Source organism: Mobula hypostoma, chromosome 2, assembly GCF_963921235.1.
Source record: "Mobula hypostoma chromosome 2, sMobHyp1.1, whole genome shotgun sequence".
Taxonomy (NCBI): domain Eukaryota; kingdom Metazoa; phylum Chordata; class Chondrichthyes; order Myliobatiformes; family Myliobatidae; genus Mobula; species Mobula hypostoma.
The window spans coordinates 119608273-119621647 of NC_086098.1; the positions used below are offsets into that span (position 1 = coordinate 119608273).

General features: G+C 41.4%; 1 protein-coding gene across 1 annotated transcript in view; it reads left to right on the forward strand.

The window, feature by feature from the left end:
- LOC134357440 (dynein axonemal heavy chain 8-like) overlaps positions 1 to 13375 on the forward strand; it is a 1088497-nt gene that overhangs the window by 222455 nt on the left and 852667 nt on the right. The window lies entirely within an intron of this gene.

Below are 13375 nucleotides of genomic sequence, written 5' to 3' on the forward strand. Positions count from 1 at the left end.
TTATTTCCAAAGGCATTACTCCCATTTCTTCCTGTAGTGCTGACACTGGTGATGTTTTAAAAGCCCCACTGCACACTCTCAAAGCCTGAGCCTGAATCACATCCAGTTTCCTCATAAGAGACCTAGCTGCTGATCCATATGCTATATTTCCATAGTCCAACACAGATCTCACTAAAGCCACATACATTCTCTTCAACGCTGAACAACTTGCTCCCCATTCTCTACCAGTCAAACATCTCATCACATTTATTACTCTTTTACATTTCTCCTCAACTTTCCTGATGTGGTCTGCCCATGTTAATCGTGAATCAAATATAACTCCCCGAAATTTAAATGATCCAACCCTTTCTAATTGAATCCCATAATCCTTAATTTCTTCCCTACCTCAATTCTTTTCCTGGTGAAAAATACAGTGTGAGTTTTTTCTACTGAAAATCTATATCCCCAATCATAACCCCACTCCACCACTTCATCAGTTGCTCCTTGTAGTTTGCTGATTATATGCTCCACGTTCCTGCCTCTTTTCCACAAGGCCCCATCATCTGCAAACAGTGACTTACCTATATCCACTGGTACCTTTGTGAAGACATCATTGATCATAATGATGAAAAGTAACAGGCTAATCACACTACCTTGAGGTGTGCCATTTCCCATTATGTACTTATTCTTAGAGATGGTATATAATCTGGATAGACAGGGTCTGATTAGGAACAGTCAACATTGATTTGTGCGTGGAAGGTCATGTTTGACAAATCTTATTGAATTTTTTGAAGAGGTTACTAGGAAAGTTGATGAGGGTAAAGCAGAGGATGTTGTCTATGTGGACTTCAGTAAGGCCTTTGACAAGATTCCACAGGGAAGGTTAGTTAGGAAGGTTCAATTGTTAGGTATTAATATTGAAGTAGTAAAATGGATTCAGCAGTGGCTGGATGGGATACGCCAGAGAGTAGTGGTGGATAACTGTGTGTCAGATTGGAGGCCGATGTCTAGTGGTGTGCCTCAGGGATCTGTACTGGGTCCAATGTTGTTTGTCATATATATTAATGATCTGGATGATGGGGTGGTAAATTGAATGAGTAAGTATGCAGATGATAGCTGGAGATGTGGATAATGAAGTAGGTTTTCAAAGCTTGCAGAGAGATTTAGGCCAGTTAGAAGAGTAGGCTGAAAGATGGCAGATGGAGTTTAATGCTGATAAATGTGAGGTGCTACATTTTGGTAGGACTAATCAAAATAGGACATACATGGTAAATGGTAAGGCATTGAAGAAAGCAGTAGAACAGAAAGGTCTAGGAATAATGGTGCATAGTTCCCTGAAGGTTGAATCTCATGTGGATAGGGTGGTGAAGAAAGCTTTTGGTATGCTGGCCTTTATTAATCAGAGCATTGAGTATAGGAGTTGGGATGTAATGTTGAAATTGTACAAGGCATTGGTGAGGACAAATTTGAGGTATTGTGTACAGTTTTGGTCACCGAATTATAAGAAAGAGGTCAACAAAATAGAGAGAGTACAGAGAAGATTTACTAGAATGTTACCTGGGTTTCATCACCTAAGTTACACCTATGTTGACTGTTCCTAATCAGACCCTGTCTATCCATAAAATTATATATAGCATCCCTAAGAATACTTTCCATCAATTTACCCACCACTGACGTCAAACTCACAGGCCGATAATTGCCAGGTTTACTCTTAGAACCCTTTTTAAACAACGGAACCACGTGAGCAATACACCAATCCTCTGGCACCATTCCCATTTCTAATGACATTTGAAATATTTCTGTCAGAGCCCCTGTTATTTCTACACTAACTTCCCTCAAAGTCCTAGGGAATATCTTGTCTGGACCCGGAGACTTATCCACTTTTATATTCCTTAAAAGTGTCAGTACTTCCTCTTCTTTAATTGTCATACTTTCCGTAACTACCCTACTTGTTTCCTTTACCTTATACAATTCAATATCCTTCTCCTGAGTGAATACCGAAGAAAAGAAATTGTTCAAAATCTCCCCCATCTCTTTTGGCTCCGCACATAGCCGTCCACTCTGATTCTCCAAGGGACCAATTTTATCCCTCACTATCCTTTTGCCACTAACGTAACTGTAGAAACCCTTGGGATTTATTTTCACCTTACTTGCCAAAGCAGCCTCGTATCTTCTTTTAGCTTTTCTAATTTCTTTCTTAAGATTCTTTTTACATTCTTTATATTCCTCGAGTACCTCATTAACTCCAAGCTGCCTATATTTATTGAAGATCTCTCTCTTTTTCTGAACCGAGTTTCTAATATCTCTTGAAATCCATGGCTCTCTCAAACTTTTAACCTTTCCTTTCAACCTAACAGGAACATAAAGATTCTGAACCCTCAAAATTTCACTTTTAAATGACCTCCATTTCCCTGTTACATCCTTCCCATAAAACAAATTTTCCAATCCACTCCTTCTAAATCCTTTCACATCTCCTCAAAGTTAGCCTTTCTCCAATGAAAAATCTCAATCCTAGGTCCAGTCCTATCCTTCTCCATAATTACACTGAAACTAATTGTATTGTGATCACTGGACCCGAAGTGCTCCCCAACAAATAACTCCGTCACCTGCCCTATGAGGGTGGCTAATGTAACCCCACTTTTTAAAAAAGGAGGGAGAGAGAAACCGGGGAATTATAGACCGGTTAGCCTAACGTCGGTGGTGGGGAAACTGCTGGAGTCAGTTATCAAGGATGTGATAACAGCACATTTGGAAAGCGGTGAAATCATCGGACAAAGTCAGCATGGATTTGTGAAAGGAAAATCATGTCTGACGAATCTCATAGAATTTTTTGAGGATGTAACTAGTAGAGTGGATAGGGGAGAACCAGTGGATGTGGTATATTTGGATTTTCAAAAGACTTTTGACAAGGTCCCACACAGGAGATTAGTGTGCAAACTTAAAGCACACGGTATTGGGGGTAAGGTATTGGTGTGGGTGGAGAATTGGTTAGCAGACAGGAAGCAAAGAGTGGGAATAAACGGGACCTTTTCAGAATGGCAGGCGGTGACTAGTGGGGTACCGCAAGGCTCAGTGCTGGGACCCCAGTTGTTTACAATATATATTAATGACTTGGATGAGGGAATTAAATGCAGCATCTCCAAGTTTGCGGATGACACGAAGCTGGGTGGCAGTGTTAGCAGTGAGGAGGATGCTAAGAGGATGCAGGGTGACTCGGATAGGTTGGGTGAGTGGGCAAATTCATGGCAGATGCAATTTAATGTGGATAAATGTGAAGTTATCCACTTTGGTGGCAAAAAAATAGGAAAACAGATTATTATCTGAATGGTGGCCGATTAGGAAAAGGGGAGGTGCAACGAGACCTGGGTGTCATTATACACCAGTCATTGAAAGTGGGCATGCAGGTACAGCAGGTGGTGAAAAAGGCGAATGGTATGCTGGCATTTATAGCGAGAGGATTCGAGTACAGGAGCAGGGAGGTACTACTGCAGTTGTACAAGGCCTTGGTGAGACCACACCTGGAGTATTGTGTGCAGTTTTGGTCCCCTAATCTGAGGAAAGACATCTTTGCCATAGAGGGAGTACAAAGAAGGTTCACCAGATTGATTCCTGGGATGGCAGGACTTTCATATGAAGAAAGACTGGATGAATTGGGCTTGTACTCGTTGGAATTTAGAAGATTGAGGGGGGATCTGATTGAAACGTATAAGATCCTAAAGGGATTGGACAGGCTAGATGCAGGAAGATTGTTCCCGATGTTGGGGAAGTCCAGAACGAGGGGTCACAGTTTGAGGATAGAGGGGAAGCCTTTTAGGACCGAGATTAGGAAAAACTTCTTCACACAGAGAGTGGTGAATCTGTGGAATTCTCTGCCACAGGAAACTGTTGAGGCCAGTTCATTGGCTATATTTAAGAGGGAGTTAGATATGGCCCTTGTGGCTACGGGGGTCAGGGGGTATGGAGGGAAGGCTGGGGCGGGGTTCTGAGTTGGATGATCAGCCATGATCATAATAAATGGCGGTGCAGGCTCGAAGGGCCGAATGGCCTACTCCTGCACCTATTTTCTATGTTTCTATGTCTCATTCCCTAACAGGAGATCCAGAACTGCCCCTTCTCTAGTTGGTACCTCTATGTATTGCTTCAAAAAACTATCCTGCACACATTTTACAAACTCCAAACCATCCAGCCCTTTTACAGAATGGGCTGCCCAGTCTGTGTGTGGAAAATTAAAGTCTCCAACAATCACAACCTTGTGCTTACTACAAATATCTGCTATCTCCTTACAAATTTGCTCCTCCAGTTCTCGGACCCCATTAGGTGGTCTATAATACACCCCTATAAGTGTCACAACACCTTTCCTATTCCTCAATTCCACCCAAATAGCCTCCCTAGATGGGTCCACTAATCTATCCTGCCAGAGCACCACTGTTATATAATCTCTGACAAGCAATGCAACACCTCCCCCTCTTGCCACCTGAAGCAACGAAATCCTGGAATATTTAGTTGCCAATCACACTCCTCCTGCAACCACATTTCACTAATAGCTACAACATCATATTTCCTGGTATCAATCCATGCTCTAAGCTCATCCACCTTTCTTACAATACTTCCCTCCATTAAAATAGATGCATTTAAGAAACTCTCCCCCTCCCACTCTATTTATCCTTAATTAAGCAAACAACTTTGTTACTTTTTCTTCTTTTTCCCTTACATCAATCTCCTCTCTCCTAGTCTCCTTAATTTGACTTCCTCCCCCCAACCAATCTAGTTTAAAGTCACCTTAGTAGCCCTCGCAAATCTCCCCGCCAGGATATTGGTCCCCCTATGATTCAAGTGCAACCCGTTCCTTTTGTACAGGTCATGCCTGCACCAACAGTAGTCCTAATGATCCTAAAACCCGAATCCCTGCCCCTTGCTCCAATCTCTCAGCCACGCATTTATCCTATATCTCATTGCATTTCTACTCTCACTGTCATGTAGCACAGGCAGTAATCCGGAGATTACTACCTTTTTCGTCCTTTTTTTCAACTCCCTTCCTAACTCCTTATATTCTTCTTGCAAACATCTCCCCTTTTCCAACCTATATCATTGGTACCTATATGTACCACGACCTCTGGCTCCTCTCCCTCCCACTTCAAGATCTCTTGGACGCAATCAGAAACATCACGGACCCTGGCACCAGGGAGGCAAACTACCATCCGGGTATCCTGACTTCGTCCACAGAATCATCTATCTGACCCCCTAACTATTGAGTCCCCTATTACTCTTGCCCTCCTCTTCCGTTCCCTATCCTTCTTAGCTACATGGCTAGACTCTGTGCCGGAGGCACGGCCAGTGTTGCTTCCCCCAGGTATGCTGTCCCCCCCAACAGTACTCAGACAGGAGTACTTATTGTCAAGCGGCACAGCCACAGCCACAGGTGTACTGTCTATTACTTCATTCTTCCTATTCCCCCTCCTAACCTTGACCCACTTGTCTGCCTCCCGTGGCTCCGGTGTGACCACCTGCCTGTAACTTCTCTCTGTCAACTCCTCACTCTCCCTGATAAGGCGAAGGTCATCGAGCTGCAGCTCCAGTTTCCTAACGCGGTCTCTTAGGAGCTGCATCTCGACACACCTCCATAAGATCATGGACAATCCAGTGTTGGTCTCAACACTACTTTTCTGCTCTTTCCCCTTCAGCTCCCTTGTAGTTCAGACATCTGCTTTGAGTATATTTGATGCCCCTGCCTCCATGTCTCCCCAGAGTAGAAAATCCAAGGACTTGTAACACTGAGAAAAGAAATTCCTCCTCATAATGGCGACCAGCACTAAGTGCTATCATAAAGAATGGACAATCGTTCCTCTATTTTCTTCGATGGTTGCATAAGTTCAGCATGTCAACTAGAACTTTGACAAACATCTATAGATGCACAGTAGAGAGTATATTGAACGATTGTAGCATGGGCTGGTATGGAAACACCAATGACCAAGAACAGAATGTCTATAAAATGTGGTGAATACAGCTGGGTCCATCACAGGCAAAGCTCTCGCTACCACAAGAAAGCAGCATCCATCATCAAGGACTTCCACCTTACAATGCATGCTCTGTTCTTTGATGCCATCAAGAGCAAGGTACAGGAGCCTCAGGACCCACACCACTAGGTTTAGGAACAATTACCCCTCAATCATCAGACTCTTGAACCAGAGGGGATAACTTTTTCAACTTCACTCATCCCAATACTGAAATGTTTCCACAATCTATGGACTCGCCTTCAAGGAGTCTTCATCCCATGTTCTTGATATTTATTACCTATTATTATTATTATTATTATTCTGTTTTTGTATTTGCACAGTTTTTGCATATTGGTTGTTTGTCCTGTTGTGTTGGGTTTTTCATTGATTTTATTGTGTCCCTTTGTATTTACTGTGAATGACCAGAAGAAAATTAATCTCAGATTAGTATATGGTGGCGTATGTGAACTTCGATAATAAATTTATTTTGAACTTTGAACTTTAAGCAAGTGGGAGTGACTGAAGAGATTGCCTTGTTAATTTTCAAAGCAAATCTCATAAGTTGCCAGCAGTCGTGTTTGAAACAGAATCATTGGCATGTGTCATGAAATTTGTTGTCTTTGCTGCAGCAGTACAATGCAATACATAATAATAGAGAAAAAAAACCATGGATTATAGTGAATATATGCATATTAAATACAAACCCCATTTCCAGAAAAGTTGGGATATTTTCCAAAATGCAATAAAAACAAAAATCTGTGATATGTTAATTCACGTGAACCTTTATTTAACTGACAAAAGTACAAAGAAAAGATTTTCAATAGTTTTACTGACCAACTTAATTGTATTTTGTAAATATACACAAATTTAGAATTTGATGGCTGCAGCACACTCAAGAAAAGTTGGGACAGAGTTAAAGTAAGATTGAAAAGTGCACAGAATATTCAAGTAACACCGGTTTGGAAGACTCCACATTAAGCAGGCTAATTAGTAGCAGGTGAGGTATCATGACTGGGTATAAAAGTAGCGTCCATCAAAGGCTCAGTCTCTGCAAGCAAGGATGGGTCATGGCTCACCCCTTTGTGCCAAAATTCGTGAGAGAATTGTTAGTCAGTTCAAAAGGAACATTTCTCAATGCAAGATTGCAGAGAATTTAGGTCTTTCAACATCTACAGTACATAATATTGTGAAAAGATTCAGAGAATTCAGAGACATCTCAGTGCGTAAAGGGCAAGGTCGGAAACCACTGTTGAATGCGTGTGATCTTCGAGCCCTCAGGTGGCACTGCCTAAGAAACTGTCATGCTACTGTGACAATTATAGCCACCTGGGCTCAGAGTACTTCGGAAAACCATTGTCACTCAATACAGTCCGTCGCTGCATCCAGAATTGCAACTTGAAACTGTATTACGCAAGGAGGAAGCCATACATCAACTCTTTGCAGAAACGCCGGCGAGTTCTCTGGGCCCGAGCTCATCTCAGATGGACCGAAAGACTGTGGAACTGTGTGCTGTGGTCAGATGAGTCCACATTTCAGCTAGTTTTCGGAAAAAACGGGCGTCGGGTTCTCCGTGCCAAAGATGAAAACGACCATCCAGATTGTTATCAGCGAAAGGTGCAAAAACCAGCATCTGTGATGGTATGGGGGTGCATCAGTGCCCACGGCATGGGTGAGTTGCATGTATGTGAAGGTACCATTGACTCTGAGGCGTATATTAGGATTTAGAGAGACATATGTTGCCATCAAGGCGACGTCTCTTCCCGGGATGTCCATGCTTATTTCAGCAGGACAATGCCAGACCACATTCTGCACAGGCTACTACAGCGTGGCTTTGTAGACACAGAGTGCGTGTGCTTGACTGGCCTGCTGCCAGTCCAGATCTATCTCCTATTGAAAATGTATGCCGCATCATGAAGAGGAGAATCAGACAACGGAGACCACGGGCTGTTGAGCAGCTGAAGTCTTATATCGAGCAAGAATGGACAAAATTTCCAATTGCAAATCTACTACAATTAGTATCCTCAGTTCCAAAACGATTAAAAAGTGTTATTAAAAGGAAAGGTGATGTAACACAATGGTAAACATGCCTCTGTCCCACTTTTGTTGAGCGTGTTGCAGCCATCAAATTCTAAATTTGTGTATGTTTACAAAATATAATTAAGTTGGTCAGTAAAACTATGGAAAATCTTTTCTTTGTACTCTTGTCAGTTAAATAAAGGTTCACGTGAATTAACATACCACAGATTTTTGTTTTTATTGCATTTTGGAAAATATCCCAACTTTTCTGGAAATGGGGTTTGTAGTTAAATAAGCAGTGGAAAAATAAAAATTAAAATTAAAAAAATGTAGTGAGGTAGTGTTCACGGGTTCAATGTCCATTCAGAAATCAGAAGACAGAGGGGAAGAAGCTGTTCTTGAATCTTTGAGTGTGTGCCTTCAAGCTTCTGTACCTCCTTCCTGATGGTAGCATTGAGAAAAAGGCATGACCTGGGTAATGCGTGTCCTTAATGATGGATGCTGCTTTCTTGAGGTATCACTCTGGGAGAATGTCTTGGATATTACGAAGGCTAGTGCCCATGATGGAGCTGATTGAGTTTACAACTCTGCAGTTTATTTCAATCCTGTGCAGAAGCTCCCCCATACTAGAAGGTGATGCAGCCAGTTAGAATGCTCTCCACGGTACATCTGTAGAAATTTGCAGGGGTCTTTGGTGACGTACCAAATCTCCTCAATCTCCTAATGAAATATAACTGTTGTCATGCCTTCATGCCTTCTTTGTAACTGCATCAATATGTTGGGCCTCAGAAATACTGACACCCAGGAACTTGCAGTTCTTCACTCTTTCCATTTCTGATCCCTCTATGAGGACTGGTGTGTGTTCCCTCATCTCACTCTTTCTGAAGCCTACATTCAGTTCTTTGGTCTTACTGATGTTGAGTGCATGGTTGTTGATGCAACACCACTCAACTAGATGACATATCTCATTCCTGCACATCCTCTCATCACCATTTCATCACCATCAAAAGCTGTATTATTAGCAAATTTATAGATGGCATTTGAGCTGTGCCAAGCCATACAGTCATGGGTGTAAAGAGAGTAGAGCAGTGGGCTAAGCATACATCCCTGAGGTGAACTGACAAGCGACTGCAGATGCTGTAAACAGATGCAAAAAAACAAATGAAGTGGCATCCTTTTGTGTTTATAGTCAACATCTTCCCATGTTCAGTATGAATGGAGACTTGCGTTCATGGCCTTCTTCTGCTGTAGCCCATCCACTTCATGGTTTGACATGTCCATTCAGAGATCAAATGACAGTCATCGCCATCATTACATGGTACCTATACATTTTAAAAATAACACTTGAATTCAATGTTCTTTACACTCAGTGGCTGCTTTATTAGGTACCTCCTACACCTAATAAAGTGCACACTGTGTGTATATTCATGGTCTTTGCTGCTGTAGTCCATATACTTCGAGGTTTGACATGATGTGCATTCAGAGATGCATTGATTTGTCTAACCAACCCTCCTTTTTTGAGGAGGTTACTACGAAAGTTGATGAAGGAAAGGTAGATGATGTAGTCTATATGGACTTTAGCAAGGCCTTTAACATGGTCCTAAATGGGAGGTTGGTCAAAAAGGTTCAGTTTCTTAGCATTCAAGATGAGGTAGTAAATTGGATTTGACAGTGGCTTTGTGACAGAAGCCAGGGAGTGGTAGTAGATAGTTGTCTCTCTGATTGGAGGCTTCTGACTAGTGGTGTGCTGCAGGGATTGGGTCTGCAGTGTTGTCGTTTCCATCTATAATAATGATCTAGATGATAATGCGGTAAACTGGATCATCAAACTTGTGAATGACACCAAGATGCAAAACATAGTGGACAGCAAGGAAGGCTATGGAAATTTGCAGCAGGATCTGGACCAGCTGAAAAAATGGGCTGCAAAATGGCAAATGGAATTTAATGCGGACGTGTATGTGGAGTTGCACTTTTGAAGGACAAACCAGGTTAATAAATGGTAGGGCACTGAGGAATGTGGTAGAATGGAAGGATCTGGGAACAAACGATCCTTGGAATTTGTATCACAGATTGATAGGGTCGTAAAGAGAGCTTTGCCTTCGTAAATCAAAGTATTTAGTACAAGATTTGGAACAATATATTGAAGTCGTATAAGATGTTGGTGAAGCATAATTTAGAGCATTGGGTGCGGTTTTGGTCACCTACCTAAAGGAAAGATATCAATAAGATTGGAAGAGTACATTTACAAGGATATTGCCAGGACTTGAGGACCTGAGTTACAGAGGAAGGTTGAATAGGTTGAGAATTTATTCCCTGGAGCGTAGAGGAATTAGCTGAGATTTGATAGAGATATATAAACTTATGAGGGTTATAGATGGGGTATATAAAGCAGGCTTTTTCTATTGAAGTTGAGAGATTAGAACTAAAGGTCATGGGTTGAGGATGATGTATGAAATGTTCAAGGGAAGCATGCAGGAGAATTTATTCAGTCAGAGGGTAGTGTGAGCATGGTATGAGCTGCCAGTAGAAGTGGTGGATACATGTTCAATTTCAACATTTAACATTTACATGGATGGGAGTGGTATGGTGGGCTATGGTGCAATGCAAGTTGATGGGTCTAGGTGAAATAATAGTTTGACGTGGACTAGATGGGCCAAAGCTCCTGTTTCTGTGCTTTGCTTCTCTATAGCTCTAATCTATTGATTCTTATAAGATTACTAATAATATTCAAGTGGTCCAGGTAAATTACCCACCTTCAGAACTTCCGCCATTTCTTTGTTTCTACCTCTTCAGCATTATTTTTCAGTGCTCTGATGTCCACTCTTGCCTCTTTTTTTCTATTCATATATCTGGAAAAACTTTTGGTATCCTCTTTTATATTATTGGGAGACTTTCCTTCATATTTGGTCTTTTCTCTCATTATTTTTTTTAGTTCTGTTGGTTTTCAAAAGCTTCCCAATCCTCTAGCTTCCCATTATTTTTTGCTATATTGTATGCCCTCTCTTTTGCTTTTACATTTCTTCTTTGGGATGACACAATCCTACATCTCTGAATTACTCCCAGAAATTACAACTATTGCTACTCTAGTATTACCTCTGCTGGTGTCCCCTTCCAATCAGCTTTGGCCAGATCCTCTCTCATGCCTCTAGATACCTTTACTCAACTGTGATACCAACACACCTAATCTTACTTTCTCCCTCTCAAACTGAAGGGTGAATTTTTATCACATTAAGATCACTGCCTCCTAAGGTTTTTTTTTAAACCTTAAACTCTCTAATCAAGTTTTGAAATCTTACTTTATCTTCCAATATTAAAATACTACCCTTGTGGAACACCAGATTTAACAACACCCAGTCTAAAAAAACATTTACTATAGTACGCCGTTTTCTTTCTTTAAGCCTTTATTTTAAACCATGTTAACATAGACCCTTGCAGTCCACGTCTCAATTTGTTAACCATGCTTTTGTGTGGATTTGTCAAGCATTTCCTTAAAATTCATACAGATAGTTATTCTTTTCTTCAAGGAGGGAAACATACATGCTTCCTACTTTGGCTTAGATGTGATTTGAGACCCAGCAATGTGTCATGGTCATAGAATCATAGAGTTATCCAGCACAGAACAAGACCCTTCAGCCTAACATCCATGGCAACCAGTGTGTCAACCTGAAGTAGTCTAAATTAAAGTGATAGAGCTATACATTACAAAACAGGCCCTTCAGCTTAACTTCTCCACACCAAGCAAGATGCACCATCCAAGCTAGTCCCATTTGCCAGTTTTTGGTTCATAACCTTTTAAACCTTTCAAATTTATGTAGCAGTCCAACCATTTTTAGAAGTTGTTATTGTACTTGCCTCAACTAGTTCCTCTGTAGCAAGGGTTCCCAACCTTTTTTATGCCATGGACCCCTATCATTAAGCTAGGGGTCCATGAACCTCAGATTGGGAACCCCAGCTCTATAGTATTTATGATGGTATTCTACATAAATACCAACCTTTGCGTAAAAAAAAAGTTCATACTAAAGCCTTCCCTTCTCCTTTAAACTTATGCCCTCTAGTTCTTGATTCCCTGTCCCTGAGGAAAAGACTGAGTTCATTCATCCCATTCCCATTCTGATATGTCTATCCACGTCCTCCTCTACTGTCAAGATGAAGCCACACTCAGGTTGGAGGAACAACACCGTATATTCCGTCTGGGTAGCCTCCAACCTGATGGCATGAACATTGACTTCTTTAACTTCCGTTAATGCCCCACCTCCCCTCCATACCCCATCCCTTATTTATTCTTTCCCCCTTTTTTCTCCTTCTGTCCCTCTCACTATAACTCCTTGCCCATCCTCTGGGTCCCCCCCCCTTTCTTTCTCCTAGGCCTCGTGTCCCATGATCCTCTCCCTTCTCCAGCTTCGTATCCCTTTTGCCAATCAATTTTCCAGCTCTTAGCACCATCCCTCCCCCTCCTGCCTTCTCCTATCATTTCAGATCTCCCCCTCCCACTTTCAAATCTCTTATTATCTCTTCTTTCAGTTAGTCCTGACGAAGGGTCTCGGCCCGAAACGTTGACTGTATCTCTTTCTATAGATGCTGCCTGGCCTGCTGCGTTCACCAGCATTTTTTGTGTGTGTTGCTCATTCATCCTATATATGCCCCTCATGATTTTATGCATTTCTATAAGATCACCTCTCATTCTTCTACGTTCCAAGGAATAAAGCCCTTACCTAGTCATCTTCTCCCTATAACTCAGGCCTTGTAGTCCTAGCAACATGCTCATAAATCTTTTTGTACTCTTTACAGTTTAATAATATTTTTCTATGGCAAGGGGACCACAGCTGAAATTAATACTCCAAATGTGTACTATGTCCTGTATAAGCAAACCATGATATCTCAACTTTTAAGCTCAGTACCTTGACATATGAAAACAGTATGCCAAAAACCTTCTTTACCACCCTGTCCAGCTATGAGTCCATTTTCAATTAATCTATTCAAATGTCTTTTAAACACTGCAATTGTACCTGCGTCTGTTATTTCCATGTACTGTTTTACATATCCAGCATCCTCTGGGTGAAAAAAACTGCCCTTCTAGTCCCCATAAATAATTTCTCTCTCACATTAAATCTATGCCTTCTACTTCCAAAGATCCTAACATGAGGAAAAACTGTGATCATTCTTCTTATTTATGTACCTCATGATTGTATAAATCTCTTTAAGGTCACCCCTCAGTCTTTTCACTCCAAGGAAGAAAGCCCCAGTCTGTCCAGTCCCTCCTGATGACTCAAACTCTCTAGTTTGGTACCACCCTTATGAAAGTTTTGAATGTACCCTTATGAAAGTTTTGAATGTACTCTTATGAAAGTTATGAATGTATCCTTTCCAGTATAATGACATCCTTCTTA